The sequence below is a fragment of the Crotalus tigris genome, unplaced genomic scaffold (genome assembly GCF_016545835.1).
Source record: "Crotalus tigris isolate CLP2741 ecotype Arizona unplaced genomic scaffold, ASM1654583v1 scf7180000024469.1203045, whole genome shotgun sequence".
Lineage (NCBI taxonomy): Eukaryota > Metazoa > Chordata > Lepidosauria > Squamata > Viperidae > Crotalus > Crotalus tigris.
In genome coordinates, this window is record NW_024100640.1 from 457,050 (window position 1) to 479,591 (window position 22,542).

Genomic DNA, 22,542 nt, shown 5'->3' on the forward strand with positions numbered 1-22,542 from the left:
TATTTTTCTTTTTGGCAGTAAACTGTTAAGACAAGGTCCTACATTGCGCTCAACCAATTGTTTGCATATACACCACAGACTCAATTTCTAACAGTTTGTTTGTTTGGTTTGATTGATTGATTGATTACCCAAGCCAACATAGAAGAGTTCTTTAGTCATCAATTTTGTCCTAACTTTCATTCTAACTAGTTATTCAGGGGTCATTTTTGTTTCGTTTCACATGAACTTTCCTCATCTTTCTCTTCTTCTCCATCCTGCCTGATCTCCATGGATTCCTTCCATATAAATCTCTGATTTCCTTCCTCTCTTTAAAATGAATTAGAGCAGGGGTCTTCAAATTTGGCCCTTTTATGACGTGTGGACTTCAACTCCCAGAATTCCTCAGCCAGGCATGCCAGGCTAAGGAATTCTGGGAGTTGAAGTCCACACATCATAAAAAGGCCAAATTTGAACACACATGAATTAAAGAGACAAAAGTAAATAATATGATCCATCTTAGATCAATGTGTTCATTAGGATTCAGATCAGCTGAATACATTTTGGGAATTAAAGTCACAGCAATCTGGAAGATCCCAGCCTCAGAATAGCTGCTGTAGCATGATGTGATGATGCCTCAAATACTGTACTTTCTAGGACTCAATAGGCAAAGGCAACTTGACCAGCTGATTGGTGCATTATTCAATTATTAAAGATTACAATATCATTAAAATAATGGATGGAAGCATATCAAAAAGAGATACAACCTAGAACAGAAGAAGGCAACCTTGGCTCTTTTATGACTTGTGGACTTCAACTCCCAGAATTCCTGAGCCAGCCATGCTGAAGGGAAAGGGAGAGGATTCCAAGTTGAGTCATGCTGGCTCAGGAATTCTGGGAGTTGAAGTCCACGAGTCATAAAAGAGCCAAGGTTGCCTACCCCTGACCTAGAAATTTACTGAAAGTGACACCAATTAATCAGTGGAACAGCTTTCCTCCAGGAATTGCAGGTGCTCCTCCATCAATGGAGCTTTTCAAGAAGAGACTGGACAACCGTTTGTCTGGAATGATATAGAATCTCCTACTTAAACAGGGAGTTGAATTAGAAGACCTTCAAGGTCCCTTCTAATCATATAATTTTATGTTCTATGTTCTAAGACTAAGCAACATTATGGTCATGACATGCCATCCCTAAAAAGCCTAACTTAGCATTTCAGTGCCAAGATAAAGCTGTTGCTGTTTTTTATTTAATGTACCCAAGCATTTCAAACCTATTAAGCATGCTTTATCCTTTCTGCTGAATGTTAAGATTTTTGCTTTAATTTCTGTTTCTATATTTTTTATTTTATTTGGTAATGTTCTACAGCAGGGGCAGGCAACCTCAGCTCTTTTATGACTCGTGGACTTCAACTCCCAGAATTCCTGAGCCAGCCATGCTGAGGGGAAAGGGAGAGGTTTCCAAGCTGAGCCATGCTGGCTCAGGAATTCTGGGAGTTGAAGTCCACGAGTCATAAAAGAGCCAAGGTTGCCTACCCCTGGTCTACACATATATGTATTATGTTGCAAGCACTTAAATAAAAAGGGAAAAACCATTCAAGCTACTGAAAATGGGTAAGATGCTGAATTTAAAAAGGACATTTTGTCGGAGCAATACAAAGATTAAGACTTTAGCTTGGCTAAGAAATGGATGTAATAAATTTAGAAGAATTAATGGCTTCCTTCACATTGTCTCCGATAAAGATCCAGGAGTCCAATCTGATAAAGAATATTTCGGAAGTTCATACTAGAAATAAACTCTGCTGGTGTCATGTTCTTTTGCCCCAGTCTGCTAGCTGAAGACCAAATTAAATGGCTATCAAAAACCAGCCCACTCAAAAACACCGGGGTGTTTTTAGAGCAAAGCAATGGAACAAAGATAGAGAGAAGAAAGAGAGGAGGGGTGGGTGGGGGAGAGAGGGGGGGAGGGAATAAAAAAAGAACAATAAAGCTGAAATGTATCGAAAGGCAAACAAATCACAACGGCTAAAAAAGGACATTTCCAGATGTGAACTAAATTCATTTACAAAAAGACACTTGTGAAAAAGGTTTATTCAATGCCCTTTCACTGAGCTGCAGAACAATCACTCAGACACCCCCTCTTTCCACCCCATTTTTCTTTCCAAAGTGCAAAGGCAGCTAAATAATGAAGCCTTTAGCATCAATTAGGGACAATAATTGGGGACATACGAGAGTATAAAAAGTGTTCAGTGGCACTTTGCTGCTCTCCCTGCATCTGAAGAAAACTGGCTGACGAAGGATGAAGCACTCAAGCCTGCAAAAGGCCATCAAGGTCTACACAAAAAACATGGTGTAGTTCCAGTGTTCACTATTCTCATGGGGCATTTGCGGAGCCGTGGCCCCAATACACTTCCTAACACAGTTAGGAAAGGCTGGGTTAGTCATGGTTTGCTAAATAAGCTCAAGCTGATAAAGGAGACTAGACTATTTGTAGCTCATGGTTGAAATGAGGAGTCCTTGGTGCTCTCTGAGCTTGGTTGTTTTCTTGCAGGCTATGGGCCCCTCAAGCCCAAGCTGAGCCTTTATATGGTATGACTGATTTGGTCTTAGTATGAAAAGTGAACCCAGCCTACTGAGGTTTAATCATGGCTTACAAGGTGGTGAAAAGAGACTGGATGCTCTACTTGAGGTGAATGATCGCAGAAATAGCCATTTACTTCTCTCGTGTCAAAAAAATCATTCATTCGTTCAATTTATATGTACCTCAGTTGTCATAAGTCTCTGGGTGGCTAACACGGAGTTGAAAATAGCAACAAAACAACCAGGCAGAATTAAAAACACACTGCACATTGAGGGGTCCTTGGTGCTCTCTGAGCTCGCTTGTTTTCTTGCAGATGTTTCATTACCCTAACTAGGTAACACCATCAGTGCACATTACACAGCTCAGAAACCCACACAAATAAGCCTCTTAAAACAGGCTCACCTCAACTTCAGACCCACAGGGTAAGTGTTGTTTCTCTCTGGGTCTCATCATATAACTCTGTTTAGTAAAAGGGGTCTGAAGCAGCCCCATCCTGTCAGAGCTAGCGGGATGGGTAAAAATAACTGGAGACAGATGGTCCCACAAATAATCCACCCTTGTGCCATTAAAGGCTTTGACCAGCATCTTGAAGTGTATCCAGAAGCCTACTGGGAGCCAACTGTACACTTGGCCCATCTAGGAAAGGGATACCCCATCTAGAACCAATGACAGAACATCTCCAGATCCTAAAACCCATAGTCACTCAGCCTTGCCTAACTCTGTTCCTCGCTACCCAGACTCCCACAGTTCCAAACATTGAAAAGATGTCTGGCATCCCTAGGTCAGTCAGGTATTATCAGGTGTGATCAGTATTCTGATGATACTTAAATCTGGTGGTTTCATGCAGATGTTGAGTAAGAGTTGAAGAAGGAATTGAGTTTTGTGGAATCTTGCAACACAGGGACTTAAGACTTGATCTTCCCCCAACAGTAATTAGAACTGAGTCTGGAGGAAAGAGAAGAACCACATCTCCAAACTTTCTAAGCCGGGCTAGAAGATTAATGGACACACACGGTTTTATTGTTTTGTTTGCTTTTAATGTTGTGAGCTCCTCAAGAGTCTTATGGAGTCGGGGGAGGGGAGGCCTCTGAAGTAAACAAATGAGTGGGTATCAATTTCACCTGAGCAGGTCATCCCTTCCTCTAGTCCAGGGGTCTCCAAACTTGGCTACTTTAAGAGTTGTGGAGTTTATTCATTCATTCATTGATTCATTCAACTCTCAGCTCGGTCTCGTCTATAAGGCAAAGTTTCTGCTCAAGCCACCCTGAAGACATCTTGTCACCTCCAGGAGCCACTATAAAGCTCCCAATATCTGCCAGTAGCACAGGTGGTATTCAAAGACCTTTCAGAAAAGGGTGGTCTTCACTCCCCAACGCACCTCCTTCAACGTTCTTCACAAACAATCTTCTCTGCCTGTCACCATTTCTCACTTTTGCCCTAAGAATACATCTATATATCTCATCTATTTATATCTGCACCCCTGAAGTATTTACTGCTAAGTACTTTCTATTTTTGGTCCATTCTGTTAACATTCAACCAACCATAGTGTATCACTCAGCAAGCCACAGCCTGGCCTCTCCACTGCTCGATCTCAATCAATTGGCCAAATTAATCAGCACCTAGCATTTATTCCTTTTCGCCGGGGAACAAGAAGGAAAGTACAAATAAAGTGCCAATACATTTCTGATATTGATCAGAATGCAACTACTCTCTCAGAATCTCAATTAATAAAATTGATCCCCTGATTTACCTCTGACTGGTGAATCTCAGTTTACAGTACACTACCCTCCTTCTGCCGCAAATTACATTTCCTAATAGCAACTATTGTCAGGGCTTAAATAAAGGTTTACTGAATAGGAGATGATGGATGATGATGATGAGGAGGAGGAGGAGGAGGCGGCGGCCTTGCTTGCTGAAAGCCAGCTGAGAACTTCTTATGAAATTGCCAAGGTGGAGAAACTCTGCTCTAGAAGTCTGCAACTTCCCTGGGCTTGCCATCCATCCACTAAATTGTGAGGGAAGACAGTTTAATATAGTTTAGTTCAGGGGTCTTCAAACTGGGCCCTTTCATGAATTGTGGACTTCAACTCCCAGAATTCCTCAGCCAGCGTGCCTGGTTGAAGAATTCTTGGACTTGGAGTCCACAAGTCATAAAAGGGCCAAGTTTGAAGACCCCCGGTTTAGTTTATTGATTAGCCCATAGGCCATACCAAAATACAGAGCTGTAAACACAGAATATTAATAAAAGCCTAGTAAAAACCATTTTCAATGAAATTGGAGTAAAACACAATAATTTAATGTAATACAAGCAAAATAAGATGAAATTATGTTTCAGTATCACCCCTATAATCTACCCCAATCAGTCCCACATATGCCGATCTTAGCCAAACTGTTTTGCTCAAGTACTGTGTTGTGTTAAGGGTATAAACTGTATAAATTTCCAATTCAGTTCTAACTGCTGCAGTAGATGCCCTTAGATCAGTGTTTCCCAAACTTGACAATTTTAAGGCATGTGGACGTCAACTCCCAGAATTCCACAGCCAGCGTTGCTGGCTGTGGAATTCTGGGAGTTGAAGTCCTCATGCCTTAAAATTCTCAAGTTTGGGAAACACTGCCTTAGATCAATACCCAAAATACATCTTAGGTGCTGGGAGTGTGTTTATTCTAATACTGTAGTAGAATGTAGACCTCAAACTTCTGCTGCATACAAGAGCATAGGGGTAACCTTAGCTTTATATACTTTGATTAATGGAGCTAGGGACACAAGGAAAGACAGTGAAAATGAGCTCTTCCCGGGGGGAACGACATGCTCCCCTCTCCCCAGAGAATTTGGGAGAATTTCTCCATCTCCTGGGGCAGGGGTAGGCAACCTTGGCTCTTTTATGACTCGTGGACTTCAACTCCCAGAATTCCTGGGCCAGCATGGCTCAGCTTAGAAACCTCTCCCTTTCCCCTCAGCATGGCTGGCTCAGGAATTCTGGGAGTTGAAGTCCATGAGTCATAAAAGAGCCAAGGTTGCCTACCCCTGCCCTGGGGAAATGTGCAACAGCTATCCACCTATTTTAGATGTTCCAAACGTGCTCTCCAGCACTTATTTCTTTGAAGATGATTGGACCACGACAAAGATCTCTTGAAAAGATCTCACAATATACTGTGTCAGAGGACAGAATGCCACTGATATATTGAGGGAAGGGTCTCTCTCCCTGGTGCTGAACTACACAGTTCTAATACTGAGAGCTCCTGGCCTGTGTCATTCAATCCATCTGTCTCTCCTTGAACAGGCCAGCAATGGCAGGGAAGCTTTCCCAAAGCTGTGTTTTAAAAATAAAATTTAAGACACCTGAGAGGCAAATCTTTAAGCTTTCCTAATTCGTGTTCAGACCAACCTCTGACCTCAGAAGAGCATTTCTGGCTGCTATCCCCATCTCAGTTACTCAAGGCCTGGCCTCACTCATCTTTTTTCCACCTGGCCCTCAGTAGAAGCAGAACCCTTTTTAAATTATTTATTATTATTTATTTTAAATTATTATTCCCTCCTCTTCTCCATCTCTTGTCACCACCCAAGGAAGCCTTACAATCCAGGTAAGTCCTCGACTTACAGCAGTTCATTTAGTGACCGCTCAACTTTACTGAAAAAAGTGGCTTGTGACCATTTTTCATGCTGACAACCATTGCAGCAGCATCCCCAGGATCAAAATTCAGGTGGTTGGCAACCAACTCGTATTTATGACGGTCGCAGTGTTCCGGGGTCACGCGATCGCCTTCATCGATCTTCTGACAAGCAAAGTCAATGGGGAAGCCAGATTCACTTAACAACCATGTTACTTACTTAACATCTGCAGCGATTCAGTTAACAATTGTGGCAAGGAAATGGGCCAAGGCTCACTTAACACCGGTCTCGCCTAGCGACGGAAATTTTGGGCTTAATTGTGGTCGTACGTTGAGGACTACTTGTACTTGAAATTTTCTTTCAAATTTCTCCCGGTGGTGTTTTTGAATTTATGGTTTTCTGTTTTCTTTCCCACCTTCCCCTCTCCCCCCATCATTTGAAGGTTTTCCTGGCTGTCTGATTTTTCCCTTGGGAGGAGATCCCACTTGGTTTTTCCCTTGGGACTGAGCTGAAGTGAAGAGAGCTAGTGAGGACTGGATAGTGAAGAGCAAGAAATTCAGAGATGTTCTCTAGGCCAGGGGTAGGCAACTTTGGCTCTTTTATGACTCGTGGACTTCAACTCCCAGAATTCCTGAGCCAGCATAGCTAATCATGGAAACCTCTCTTTCCCCTCAGCATGGCTAGCTCAGGAATTCTGGGAGTTGAAGTCCACGACTCATAAAAGAGCCAAGGCCCTGCTCTAGGCCCTTCATCACCACAGAGGAATAAAAATATCACACTCCAAATTCTCTTTCATCTTTCAAATACACCTCATAGTGGGGTTAGATGTAAGTGTATGACAAGTTGGGTTTTTTTTTAAAAGAACTGCAGAATTGCAAAAGATAAAAGGGATCATCCCGTCTACCCTCTGCAATCTGCAGGAAATAATAAAAATATTACTGCTAAAATACTACTATTAGGCAGAATGTGATCCACTGGGAGCAAAATACAGGGTGATTTCTTCCTATGCTACCTATGCTAACTGTGAGAGGGACCTTGGAGTCCTAATGGACGATCACTTGACTATGAGCCAGCAGTGTGCAGCAGCAGCAGCCAAAAAAGCTAATACAATCCTGGGTTGTATAAACAGAGGCATAGAATCAAGATCATGAGAAAGTACTAGTACCGCTTTACAAACCCCTAGTAAGACCACACCTGGAATACTGCAGCCAATTTTGGTCATCATATCACAAAAAAAAATGTTGAGAGTTTGGAAAAAAATTCAGAAAAGAGCAACTAAGATAATCAAAGGCCTGGAGGCTAAAACATACAAAGAACGGCTGCGGGACTTGGGTTTGGCTACTCTAAAGAAAAGAAGAAATAGGGGAGACAAGATAGCAGTGTTTCAGTATCTGAGGGGCTGCCACAAGGCAGAAGGGGTCAGGTTGTTCACGAGAGCATCAGAGGGAAGGACGAGAAACAATGGTTGGAAATTGATCAAGGAGAGAATTAAGGAGAATTAAGGAGAAACTTCCTGACAGTGAGGACAATTAACCAGTGGAACAGCTTACCCAGAAATTGTGGGTGCTCCATCACTGGAGATTTTTAAGAAGAGACTAGACAATCACCTGTCTGAGATGGTATAGGTTCTCCTGCTTGAGCAGGGGACTGGACTAGAAGACCTCCAAGGTCCCTTCCAGCTCTATTCTATTCTATTCTATTCTATTCTACCTTAAATTCTATTTATTTATCAACTTGCTATTGAATTTCTGACACCCTGGGTGGTTTACAAGAATTCCAAAAGAGCAATTTAAAATATATGCAATGCATTGTGAAAATCCACACTACCAGCCACAACTAAATTGCTTTTAAAAATCTTCCCAAAAACTAGCAGGAAAAGGTTCAAATAGATCTCAACGAACAAGTCTGAAGCTATATATGAAGAGGAATAACATCCAGCCCACACCTTCCTCCCTTCGCACAGGGATACGCCCCTCATTCGAATCCTTTTCAATGAGCTGAGCGGACGGGGAAGTTTTATTTTGGATAAGTTAATCTCCTAGCTAAGAAAGACATTTCCCTCAGATAAACACATGTATTAGAGTGGAACAAAGTTATGGGATTATTGGAAGAAACAACGGTGTTTTCCTCCTAACTGGTTGCCAAGAAAATAGCACGAATGTCTCCTTATCACCAGAAATCAGGCCGAATCTTTGGGAGACTCTTGCGTTAACTGAAGTGAGAAGTCAGCTTTCCTTGATATCCAGTTGGACTTGCCTGGAGATGAAATTCCTCTTTGTGGGATGTTGTTTTATGCTTTCCTTCAAAACTCTGATCTATGGGGAAATAATCTTGGTGTGCAGTCAAAATGAACTAATTGAAAAGAATTCCCCGGATCTTTCAAGAATCCACAGGCCGAGAAAAAGACTTGCAAATGAGAAGGTCTGTCTGTTCACAAAGCTAGATGCTGAAAGACCCAATTGAGGTGAAGAGGCCTAAGGTTTGCAACTGTGCTTTAGGCAAATAAGTGTGATGAAAAGGATAAACAAACAGCCGGACAATTCAGGACAATCAAAGGACAAAATTAAGTGGACACTAAAAATAACCACAATGCCCCTTTCTCTCTCTCTCTCCCTCTCTCTCGATATCTTAACATGCCAAATTATCTCAACTGCTTCTTCAGAAGACAAGAACCAGGAACCTCAACTGAAGGTCAGGAAACAATTGTACCACGTCTTTTCTGGCTGTGCAGCATTAAATATCCAGTGAATTCAGTGCACTGATGAAAACGGAGGGAATAAAGGGGTCAGCCTATGTTGACCAAAGGCAATCTTTGCAAATGCAAATATGAAAAAGGTTGTTCCTTTCGAACTTGGGTGTTGGGAAGATTCCTAAGAATATCATGGATAGCCAAGAAAGCAAACTGATGGATCAAACAAATCAACCCAGAATTCCTCTCTTCAGCTATAAATGGCAAGGCTCAAATTATGCAAAGAACCAACTCTATGGAAAAGGTTGTAATGCTGGGAAAGATGGAAGGAAAGAGAAAAAAAGGATGATCAACAGTAAGGTGGATGGACTCAGTTACAGCGTGATGGGTGCACTTTTGGGAGATTTAAAATAACAGGCTAGGGCACAGGTCGGCAACCTGCGGCTCTGAAGCTGCATGTGGCTCTTTGAGCCTTCTTCTGCGGCTCCCAGCCTCCTCTGCCATTTGCAGAGAGAGACAGAGACAGAGAGAGGCACTTGCCTTCCCCCCCCTTTCTCTCTCTCGTGTTTGTGTGTAAAAAAGAGAGTGGACCCACGGTGTTCTCCGATGAGCTGAAAAGCTTATTGGGCGGAGCTCCTCCCTTTGCTGAGTCTCTGCAGGAAGCAGGAAACAGGAAGCAGGAAGGGCAGGAGAGAGCTAGCTAGCCCAGCTATGCTGACTCAGGAATTCTGGGAGTTGAAGTCCATGAGTCATAAAAGAGCCGAGGTTGCCTACCCCTGAGCTTGTTGGAGAACAGCTTGAAGCCAGCTTGCCAGGTGAGCAGAAGATCGGAAAGGGGGGGGGAGAGAGAGAGGGAGAGAAAGAGAGAGGGAGAGGAGAGCGACAGAGAGACCCTTTTGACATCTAAAATAAAGATAACATTGCATATATCCTTTTTTACCTTTATGATATATATATATCATACCCAGGATTTGTATTTTTAATATAATTAGAGACATACATATACATATAAATATATACATATACACACATATATACATATAATAAAGGTAAAAAGGGATATATGCAGTGTTAGCTTCATTTTAGATATCAAAAGGGTTTTGCAGCTCCCAGTGTTTTGTTTTCGGTGGGAAACAGGTCCAAGTGGCTCTTTGAGTGTTTTGGGTTGCCTACCCCTGGGCTAGGGACACATCATCATGGAAAAAAATCTACCCAGGAGATCTCTAGGGCTCAACAATCTGATGGCATGTAATCAATCGATCAATCATAGCAATCGTGGGAATTCTGGTTGTTCTAGATCAGTGTTCCTCAACTTCAGCAACTTTAAGATGTGTGGACTTCAACTTCCAGAATTCCATAGCCAAAATGCTATTCTAGATTATTAGGAGAGCACTAGGTTTGTAAAGGTCAGCTAACTTGAACATTCCAAGGTTATATTAAAGACACCGGCTGATGCTTTCCTTGACTAATACCTGAATTCAAGGTGCTAAATTCCTATACAGTTTCCGTTGATTATAATTACTTGTAAATCCTTGGGCCTTGACTCAGAGTAATTTCAGATTTTGGGAACCAGATTGAGATTCTTCAACGAAGGAAATGGTAATAAATAATAAATGGGAAATGGGAATAAATAAATACTGCGTAGGGGTAACAGCTAATAATTAAGCTACTGCAGTTTTCCAATATAAAGTCATAACTGACATGGTTAAAATTTAAATCATGTATCAAACAAAGATAAACATATCCTGAACTACAAACATCTCAAAGTAACATGGTAAAGAAGAATATGTCTCCATTCCAAATGCACAAGACTGGGAGAAATTAAAATTTAAAAGAGGTATGTATTATTGTTAAGAATCTACCATGATTAGGTAACCCTTAATTGGTCATGTGACTACTCATTTCAGTTGCTAGAGCCACGGTGAATTACAAACCAGGGTTGTATAAAAGGCAGTGTCTTTTAGGAAACTTTACACAATGCAAGCTTTTTTCTTACACACAGATTTAAAAGAGAGATGTTCCCTTCCTAGATGGTGATGGACCACCAGGTAAACTGAAAAACATGGTTGCCTGCCTTCCATTCTTGACATGGTGTGAACACAGGTCTCCGCTCAAGCTTGGTGTAACCAAAAGACAACTTTTTAAAAATGGCTCTAACAATTCGACTTGGAATTTTGCAAGGCTCCAGCCTTACTGGAGCAAGATAAGGGGTATCTGAAGCACAGAAGTCAACACAAAAGAGACCCGATCATAACTACAACTACAGCACAAAGAGACGTAACTCAAGATAATAGCAGTTGTGCAGCCAGGCAAAATCAATTAAAATAAACACATCTACAAAGTGTACGTACCACCCTGGGCTTTGCAAGCTCCTGCTTATTTAGATTTTAATGAATATTTCTTGAGGTTGCCTACTGCCTTATTGCCATCCCTAAAGATTGTCCTGTATTTAAATTATGACATTCAAACTATTAAGAGGGCATTTTGCTGAACTGATTTTCTTTGTTCAGTTAGAATTGAGGACATACCCACAAGGTCCCAAATTCTAAGATGTGTGCCTCCACACCTATCTGTAAAATGTGCTTCCACAAATTCTGCCAACTTGTTATCTTGTCTCTAAACAAAGATAATTTTGGCTTATCCTGAAAAATATTCAGAACAACATGTTCCCCATCTCCAATTTTCCCAAAATTTCCAGGTTTTTTTTTTTTTTTTTTTTTTTTGCCTTACTATGAAAAAATCTAAGAGATACATATCAATTTGTCTATGGAGATTCCCAGTCATTCAGGTCATAGTTATCCCAAAGATGGCTTTTTTTCATAAGGTAACTGGACTTTCTTGTTTTTCTTTGAAGACTTTTCGCTTCTCATCCAAGAAGCTTCTTCAGCTCACAGTGTCCCACTTTCTAGTCTACTACATACAATTCAGGAAAGTCTCCTCTGCTGCATGAGGGTGACTTCATGAGATAGAAAACACAGTCTACCTTTAGTTACACTGCCAGCTCTCCAGAAAATCTCATTTTCAATCATCTCCGGACCTTTCTCTCAATCCCCAGAGCGTTCTAGTTCTCGAAAGCGCCTGAAGGCAGGACAAGAAGCAACGGATGGAAACTAATCAAGGAGGGAAGCAACCTAGAACTAAGGAGAAACTTCCTGACAGTGAGAACAATTAACCAGTGGAACCATCTGCCTCCAGAAGCAGTGAATGCTCCCACACTGGACGTTTTTAAGAAGAGACTGGACAGCCATTTGTCCGAAATGGTATAATAGGGTTTCCTGCCTGAGCAAGGGGTTGGATTCAATGACCTCCAAGGTCCCTTCCACCAACACCACCTCCTCCTCCTCCCCCTCCTCTTCTTCTTCTTATTATATTATTATTATTATTATTTATTATATTAATATTATACTTAATGTTTACTTAGGGGTTTTTTTGGCTTATGATGTTATAAACTCTATTCTGTTCTTTTTTTCCTTCAAACTGGTTACAGGTAGTTCTCAACGTACCACCATAAATGAGCTCAAAATTTCTGTTGTTAAGGGAGACACCTGTTAAGTGAGTTTTTGCTCCATTTTACGACCTTTCTTGCCACAGCTGTTAAGTGAATCATTGCAGCTGTTAAGTTAGTAACACGGTTGCTAAGTGACTCTAGCTTCCCTTTTGATTTTGCTTGACAGACAGTCGCAAAAGGGGATCACATGACCCTGGGACACTGCAACCGTCATAAGTATGAACTAGTTGCCCAGCATCCGAATTTTGATCCCGGGGAGGCTACAAAGGTCATGTGAAAAATGGCCGTCAGTCGCTTTCTTCAGTGCCATTGTAACTTTGAACGGGCACTAATTGAACTGTTGTAAGTTGAGGACTACTTGTAGTTTGCACGGATGTTTTCCATAAACAATGACTTGCATTGCTGTCTTTAACTATCAAGTATATATTCAAGAGAAATGTGGGGGGGGGGAATCCTCAAGCATCCTTAGGAAACAAAAGCTTTTTTTATTTTTTTTTTTTGCAGAAAACAAATTCTGAAGTACTGCAAGGGTGATTTTGGCATAACGTTTTCCGAAAACCCAGCAGCTGTTGAGTTTCAAGCAACAGAAAGGGTCATCTTCCAGATCATTTTTAAAAACTAGAGCACACATTTGGAAAAGTGCAAACTCAGGCAGTTTTATAGTGAGTCAGATCTTAATATTCCCAGAGAGATCAACTATCCACATCCTCTCTTTAATCAATGCTGCCTCCTCATTGTCCCGATAAAGATCACTTTTCCTGGGGGACCAAAACAAGATCAAAAAAAATCCTCTTTAAAATTTCCACTTGCTGGAATCTGGTGCAGCTTGTGAGGTGATGGACACTCACTCCGTCACCGGCTGCAGCAGGAAGTGGGGAGGGAGGAGAGGGAATTAGTCAAAGCCCGCGTTTATAGCACCGGCTTATAGACTGGATGGGAAGCCTCCACGTGTTTACAGAAATGCAGCGGTTTCTCAACTTTGGCAACTTTTAAGATGGGTGGGCTTCAGCCCCCTGTAAGGGAACTGTATTCAGCAAATTTTTCAGGGACAAAGCTTCCCCAGTTCCTGGCTTCCCAAGTATCTCCTTATTAAACAGGCACCTTAATAAAATTTCAAAGAAAAAAATTAAGTGTGCATCATCGGGGGGGGGGGAGAGAGCAGGAACCAGGAGGGTTTGCATTTTCATGCAAAATTATCTAATTTTTACATGCCACAAATCAATTTGGTCTAGTGGTTGAGGCACCAGGCCAGAAACCAGGAGACAGTGAGTTATAGTTTCACCTCAGGCATGTAAGCCGGCTGGGTGACTTTGGGCCAATCATCAGGAGACTGTGGATTTTAGTCACGCCTTAGGCGTAAAGGTTGGCTGGATGATTTTGGCCCCAGTCACTCTCTCCCTCAGCCGAGCCCACCTCACAGGGTTGTCGTTGTGGAGAAAATAGGAGGAGGAAGGAATATTAGATATGTTCGCCACCTTGAGTTATTTATAAAAATAATAAAGGTACAAGTACATAAATAAATAAAAATATGCAAAGGGATTGTTGTTTATATTTCGGCATTCACCTTCCTGAATTTTAAAATGCACATCACCCATGAAATAATGCATACATAATCAGGGAAAATGACAACCCAAATGCCTATGCTGAATAGAATAGAATAGAATAGAATAGAATAGAATAGAACTGGAAGGGACCTTAGAGATCTTCTAGTCCAGCCCCCTGCTCAAGCAGAAGGACCTATACCATCTCAGACATGTGATTGTCTAGCCTCTTCTTAAAAACCTCCAGTGATGGAGCACCCACAATTTCTGGTGGCAAGTTGTTCCACTGGTTAATTGTTCTCACTGTCAGGAAGTTTCTCCTTAATTCCAGGTTGCTTCTCTCTTTGATCAGCTTCCAACCATTGTTTCTTGTCCTTCCCTCTGGTGCTCTGGTGAATACCTTTTATTAGAGAAATTTGTATACCAAAAAAGTACATGTAGAGATGTCCTTTAGAAAGCATGGCAGCCAAATGCAGAAATCGGATACAACCAAGTTAAGGCTGAGGGGAAAAAAAATGAATTTCTCTGTGAAACCCAAAATGACAGGCCCATCCATCAACACCAACAGCTTGGGAAATGTTGGCATGTTGTCCTGGAAACCACACTTAGGTTGCAACACAGGAAATTGAGATCCAAAAGTTTGTTTTCTCAGGGCTCAACTATACAATATGTTAAATATGCAGTGCAGGGCTGCTCCTCCATGTTTTATTTACATTAGAATAAGCATATGGAGGCTAAGGCCATCATAATGCCCTTCCCAGGGCTTTCTTTCACAGTTAAAAAAAACCCCACTATTATCTATAAGATGATGTGTGATTGGTATTTAATACTTGAGAAACTGTCAAAAATGTGTAAAGGAGTTACAAACGTATATTGGAAATGCAACTGCAAAAAGGGCCTTTTTTATCATCTCTGGTGTACTTGTGATAAAGCAAAGAGATACTGGGATCAGATTTCTACTTTAATTCAGACGATTCTTAAAATAAATATAAAAACTGAAACCAGGAGTTTTCCTTTTAGATTTGATGGACAAAGAATAACGACGGAAAACTTCTTGTTCTATATGCTGACGGCAGGAAGAATCTTATATGCACACAGTGGAATAAAGGTGATGGAGCTGCTTTTCCTGCAGTTTGACCTGTGCCCCTGTGTATTATGAAATTGAAAGACAAAGCAGTTTATAAAAGTGGAGACTTTTATAAACTCTCCACAAAGTGGAGAGTCTGAAGGGCTATAAATTAGATTATCAAGTCCACCCCCTTATAAAGTTTAAAAGTAGAGCAGGGGTGGTCCAACCTTGGCAACTTTTAAGACCCGTGGGTTTCAAATCCCAGAATTCCACTTCCAACCATGCTGGTCCAACTCTTAAACGTTACCCTTGAGTTAGAGCATCCCCAACCAGTAGCTCTCAACCTTTTACTGGAACATGTCCAGACAAAAGACTTACATCTCTCCTTGGTCGCTGAGTTTACAGACCAACTTTTTTTACTAGTAGAAAGTTACCGTACTTTCCGGTGTATAAGATGACTTTCGCAAGCTTTAAAATTGGCGCCGAAGATAGGGGTCGTCTTATATGCCGAGTCATCTTACACGCCGGAAATAACGGTAGTTTCCAGTGTATAAGACGACTTTCTAGACATGCAACTTGGCGCCGAAGACGGGGGTCGTCTTATACGCCGGAATATACGGTATGCTTTTCCTAACCTTCTGCTTGGATTACTCACACAACACACACAGAGAGACTTCAAAGTTGATGTATTCTGCAGAACAAAGTGTAACATTGTCTATTGGGCATTCATTCCAGTTGGCTGTAACTAAGCAAAACTCTGCCGCCGGCTTTGGCAAACGCCTAGGGTATTTTGGCTTCTCTTTCTGAACTGTCTCCATTCCAACTGGTCTTGTAAGAATGTTGTAGATAAGAAGAAGTGCCTGAATCCGGTTTTTTTCTTCTTCCCTTTCTGTCCCTTTATCTTTGCATGGTGAATGGACTGCAGACTTAGGAATTTTGTTACTGTTTGTAATAAACATCTGGAAGCCGGAAATCCTTGTACTAATGGATCGTGATCCTGGGTCCATCCTTGTCTTGTAACAGAGGTAATAGTGCCAATAAGAATTGATCATACCATAGACAATTCTCCTGGTGCCACCAGACTCCCTACTCTGAATTTTGTATTTTGATCTCTTTTAAGCAATATACTGCTGAGGACCATTTCCTTTTTTTAAAAAAATATTTTTTTTATTTTTCCAAACTCTCCCCCATACATATACCATGATATTATCAGATGTTAACATACATTCTTTTAACATTCACATAAAATGAAATAAATACATACACCTGACTTTTGGTGTTGCTCGCCCATTTCCCCTTTCACTGTATCCACACTTCTTCTTCTCTACCTTCTTTCTCCCTTTCTTCTCTTCCCTACTTCCCTCTTCTTCCTCTCCTCTTTCCTTCATCACTCTCCTCCCCTTTCTCCCCATTCTCCTCTTCTCCTCCAACCTTCCTACTTCCTTCTCCCCTCCTTTACTCTTTTCTCTCTCCTCTCCTTTCTTCCCTCTCATCCCTCTTCAGATACAATTCAAGGGTAATGTGAGGACCATTTTCTATTGTTATGGCTTCTAAGACAAGATTCTCCCAACTTGGCAGCTTTAAGACTTGTGGACTTTTAACTCCCAGAATTCCTCAGCCATCATGGCTGGCTGAGGAATTCTGAGAGTTTAAGTCCACAAGTCTTAAAGTTGCCAAGTCTGGAGAATTTGGTTCTAAGATAGTCCAAGTCTAGCTGTTTAAGGTTAGCCTTCAAATAAAGGCTTCCAATTTACTTGAACTCAGCAGAAAATCTTAATGTATATTGTTATCCAGGTTATTTTTCTTCTCTGTTAAGAATTGGGTGCTGAGAACTTGGTGTATATGCGTTTGTGTGTATGGAAATTTAACAAATAAACAAACCTCCACAATGACACCTTTGAAAAGATTCAGAGCTTTTCACAAAGTCTGCCTGAAGTAAAACTCCGTTGTGTCTTTCCTTCGAAGAATCATCCCATCAGAAGCAAAATTTGCTCTGGTGCTGTGTTCATTTAATGTTCTAACTGGGTTTATGGAATCAAACACAGTTGGCTGCATTCACACCAAACTTTAAACCAGTGGTTCTCAACCTTTTTAATGCCGCGACCCCCAACCGGTCGTAAGTCGAGGACTACTCAACCGGTCGTAAGTCGAGGACTACTCAACTGGTGCAGCACCGTTTGCAGAATGGGACTTTTGGCGGGCTCAGCAGGGCAGAGACAGCCTGGACAATTTCTATTGGCTTTTGAACGCCAATAGAATTAGACTCTATTCAAGAGAGTCTATTCTATTGGCTTTCAAAAGCCAATAGAATAAAAGGGAGTAGCACAGCTAAGGAAAAGGGGGGAAAAATGGCGGACTGCGTTTTTTGGCGACCCTCGTGAAAGGGTCGTTCGACCCCAAATGGGGTCCCGACCCAGAGGTTGAGAACCACTGCTTTAAACCATAACTCATTTATGAGCCACAGTGCTTCACTTCACACTCTGAACTAAAGGCAAACCTATCACACTATAGCTTGGTGTGTTTTGTGATCGCAGCTGTTAGATCTAACAGTGCCTTTTTTTTCCGTCAAAGTATGTGTTCCATCCTAATATGGAATTTTTTTTAAAAGCTATTAGGCACATTTTTCATGTAGGAATTTGAGGAAATCCTTTTCAAGTGCCCTGCTTGTAAAATGCCCCTTCTCAAAGGTAAGAAAGGCTGATAAACGTCTTTGATTAACTTTCAGGAGCTAAACACCTATGTGGGTGGCTGTTTGCACATGCATGAATATACACATATGGGGAGCAGGGGAGAAGAAGAAGAAAAAAACTATGAAAAGGCATGCCCTTGGCAAGGTGTAATATAAACAGGAAGAAGTGCCAGAATAAACCACGGTGTAAGAGACTGGGTTCTTTGTCAATCACAGCTTTTCTTCCAGAACTTCCTCACTCCCATATGTCTGCGACCAGCCAGCTGCAGATCTAATAAGAAAGTTCTTATTCAGAGTGTATAATGTTTTGCAGATTGCCACAAGGGTCACTCACAGAGAGAGAGACATTGACGTCACGATTCCAACAGACAAGGAACTGAACTAAGCCAAGATGCATCGTTGAAGAGCAGGAGAGGGAGAAGAAAAAGATGGGGACAGGAGAGGGGGGGGGAGTTAAAGGGGAGAAAGAAAAATGAAAAGAATATGAGGATGGAAAAGCACATTGCCTTCAAAGATGTATTCTAGGAATTAACCACTAAATGCTGTCAGCCCATACTGAAGGCGGGGTGGGGGGGTTGTAGGGGGAATCCTTCTATTAACTTGGTTGGTTGTGCAGAGAAGAAGGAAGGGATCTGGGGGTTGGTGCTAAGAGAAAATAAGGGGGTGTTGAGTGGGGAGAGGTGGATCTTCTCTCAGTTCCAAAGTTATTTGAAAATCAAAATGACAATGAGAGGCCAAGCAGATTCTGATAAAACAACTGAAACAGCTTGAGGTCTCCAGCCTGGGACCTTTAGATCAGGGGTGTTCTAACTTTGGCGACTTTAAGATCTGTGGACTTCAACTCTTCATGCTGTCTTGGGAATTCTGGGAGTTGAAGCCCACAGGTTTTAAAGTTGCTAAAGGTTGGACACCCCTGCTTTAGATAATTTCCTACCATTATGCCTAGTTAATGGTCACGCAGTCTGAGAAACATGGAGGGCACCAGCCTGAGTAAGCTGTCACCCCTCTGTTGACTATAACAAATTAGATGTCAAAATCAAGAAACCCAGGCAGTTCAAATGAATATATAGCTTTACTACAAGCTCATGTTCTCTACAAGAATCTGAACTACTAACAGTCAAAGCAAATTGGCAGTAGATAAGAGTCAAAGGATTCAAGGTGGGCTGGACATAAATCTCTTGTGGGTGCGAAGGGACTCGAGACTGGTGAAATGTTTGACTCCTCCCTCAGGTTCAGCCTCGTCATCTCCTACATCAGATCTAGTCCACCATTACAGTGAAAAGCTGCTGCCATTCAAATAGGAAACTCTTTCCTGTTTCTGAAAAGAGCTAATGAATTCTGCTCTACAAAGCAAAAAATCAAGATGGCTGGTTGGTCGTTCCACAGAGCACTGTGTTCGAACTGGCTCATTTAGGGAAATGGAAGGAGAAGGGGAAAAAAAGGAAAGAAAAGGAGCTACTTCACTATGGGCTGAACACCAGTGAATTAAATATCAGCCTGAGACTAATGGAAATGATTTCTTAGGAGTAGCCTAAACTATAGGAAGCATCATCAAATGATCATGAGCCAAATATAAACTGTTCCTTTAAGCCAGTGTTTCTCTAACTTGGCAACTATAAGATGTGTGGACTTCAATCCCCAGAATTCCCCAGACAGTTGTCAGGAGTTTAAGCCCCATTTGGGGACAATTAGCTAGAACTACAATCCCTTCTAAGTTGTGAAGCTTGGTCATGCCAATCATCTGTTCTCAAGCCTGACTAATCTCCCATGGCTGCTATGAGGACAACACAAGAAGTGGAAGAAAGAACCATATCTGTCGGCTCTTATACCTGGGATGAAAGAAGAGTAACAAATAAATAGATAAATCTTTGTGGTAAACAAGACCACTTGCCTTACATGCCAAAAATAAAGGACTAACCACCAGTATCTTCAGATAGGCCCAATAAAGCTTTATTCTTGAAACTGTAGTGCATGAAAAATCCCGAACTAGATAGATAAGTGTTCTGAATTAAAGTTAAAAAATGAATGACTACCAGAAGTCATTAATTGTTATTAGTTAATTGTTGTTGTTAGTTGCGAAGTCGTGTCCAACCCATCGCGACCCCATGGACAACGTTCCTCCAGGCCTTCCTGTCCTCTACCATCTTCTGGAGTCCATTTAAGCTCACGCCTACTGCTTCAGTGACTCCATCCAGCCACCTCATCCTCTGTCATCCCCTTCTTCTCTTGCCCTCAATCTTTCCCAGCATTAGGCCCTTCTCCAGTGAGTCCTTCCTTCTCATTAGATGGTCAAAGTACTTAAGTTTCAACTTCAGGATCTGGCCTTCTAAAGAGCAGTCAGGGTTGATCTCCTCTAGGACTGACCAATTTGATCGCCTTGCAGTCCAGGGAACTCGCAGGAGTCTTCTCCAGCACCATAGTTCAAAGGCTTCAATTCTTTGGTGCTCAGCCTTTCTTATGGTCCAACTTTCAGAGCCATACATTGCAACTGGGAAAACCATGGCCTTGACTACATGTACTTTTGTTGGCAGGGTGACGTCTCTGCTTTTTAGTATGCTGTCTAGATTTGCCATTAGTTAATAGAAAGTTAATAGAAAGGCAATTGGAAGTAATATCTTTTGAACACAACAGTGGAATTTTCTCCTGCCTAAACAAGCACTAAGCTTTGGTCTAAGAAAAGTTCCACTTAGGCCTAGCCTGCATTCCAACGCAGGGTTGAATACTGCAAATACTGAACAGCCCCATAAGCTTATATACCCTGAGATCATTCTCAAAAATCGTGTTCCAATGCCCTCATACCCCAAGAGAGCCAGAAACTTCTCAGTGTTGGCCTCTCCCAGCTAACAGGACATTCTCTGTAATGGTATGTCGGAATGACTCTGAGACACACTGCCAAGGGAACGGTTGGATAAGAGAAATAGTCCACTGCTGAATAAAGGGCAGGGCAAAAAGCTCAGGAGAGACCCTCCCTAATTTCTCAGGAGTAAAGGAGACGGGAAGAGAATATACTGTCAGATTTGCAAGATTCTGTTAATGTAACCTTACAATAAAATAGAATTAGCTGTTCGGGCTGTGTTTCCTGTCTGGTCTACTTGCTTAGGCTGGCACCCTCCCTAGAACAGCTACCTAAAAGCCTTCTACGCTTTCTTTACAGTGCCAACCCCCCCCCCAAGTTTTATTTTACCATCACTTTTTCTCTTTCAGAGGTTCTGCCGCCTGGTGATGTCTTCAAGTTAAGTGCTGCCTTGAGGGCCCATTTTAATTTGACCATGGTTTTATTTAAGCCTCTGTATTTATTTCTGTGGTGCCTTCACCGTATGTCGCCCCCAAGAGCAGAAGAAATAAATAAGACACACAAGAAAGTAAATAACATAAATAGGATTATCCCAAATGCTTCTCAGTTGCAGCAAAGGAACAGAGAAAGCACTGTTAATTTCTCCCAGTGTAATCCTGGACTTTAGAAAACAGTGTGCGTAACAAAAGGCATTGCTCCATGGAGCTTACACATTTTGATCTCAAACTGAAATGTGTTGGGGTAGTTGCCAAATATATAAAAAGCAAGAAATTGGAAAGAAAAGTGGAGCTCTATGGAGATTTGAGGAAAATGCAAGAGATCGTGGAAACAGATATTAACTATTTCAATAGGTGTTAAGAAACAGAGCATCGAACTTTCCTGTCATTTCCATAGTTTAATGAAGAGAAGAACCAGGGGTGACATGATAGCAGTGTTCCAATATCCAGTTTTGGTTGCCACGATATAAAAAAGATGTTGAGACTCCAGAAAGAATGCAGAGAAGAGCAACAAAGATAATTAGGGGACTGGAGGCTAAAACATACGAAGAACAGTTGCAGGAATTGAGTATGTCTAGTTTAATGAAAAGAAGGACGAGGGGGGACATGATAGCAGCGTTCCAATATCTGAGGAACTGACATAAAGAAGAGGGAGTCAAGCTATTCTCCAAAGAGCCTGAAGGCAGGACAAGAAGCAACAGATGGAAACTAATCAATGAGAGAAGCAACCTAGAACTAAGGAGAAATTTCCTGACACTGAGAACAATTAATCAGTAAAACAACTTGCCTCCAGAAGTTGTGAATGTTCCAACACTGCAAATTTTTAAAAACAGATTGGACAACCATTTGTCTGAAATGGTATAGGGTTTCCTGCCTGAGCAGGAGGTTGGACTAGAAGACCTCCAAGGTTCCTTCCAAATTTGCTATTCTGTTATCCTTGCATAATTAAATAAACTGCCTTTTTAACTTTTAATTCAGATATCTTTTTAATTTGTTTTCTAATTTTGTGCTGGTCAATTATACCTTTTTTTCCCAAATCTTTCTATTGCATCATTTGTACAGGGTGAATGTTTTCTCTTAAATCTGCCATTTAATTATGTTGATTTTCACATCCACACACGTTGCAAATAAAGAGGAGACACTGTGTGTTTTGAGAAGGGTATGGTTTCAAATAGCTTATTTAGAGAGAGAAAAAATACTGACGTTTTAACATGCTTTAGGAGAAATGAAATATATACAAAGCAGCCTTTTATTTATTTATTTTTACTACTGCAGAAGAGCAAAGATTTATAAATATATACAGTACATGAAATAGGAATTTTCCCCACACCTTTTTTCCTTCTACAACTCCATAACTGTTTTTCACGAATTTCTTCAACAACCTCTTTTTTCAAATTCTCAAATTTCTGAATCAGATTAGATTCTTCTTTAATGTAAAAAAGGTAAGAAAACAGGCAGTAATCTATGCTGTGCGAATCTTTTCCTAATGTACATTATGTGGTATATAGGTGTGGTCTGCTGCAAAGGTGAAAGCTGAAAAAGAACAACTCCCGTTATTATGGTCAGAATGCCGCAGCTTTAATTAAGGTAG

The 22,542-nt window shown here is 41.3% G+C and overlaps 1 protein-coding gene across 2 annotated transcripts in view; it reads right to left on the reverse strand.

Moving 5' to 3' along the window:
- Window positions 1–22,542, reverse strand: part of PDE3A (phosphodiesterase 3A) — a 281,509-nt gene that overhangs the window by 98,842 nt on the left and 160,125 nt on the right. The window lies entirely within an intron of this gene.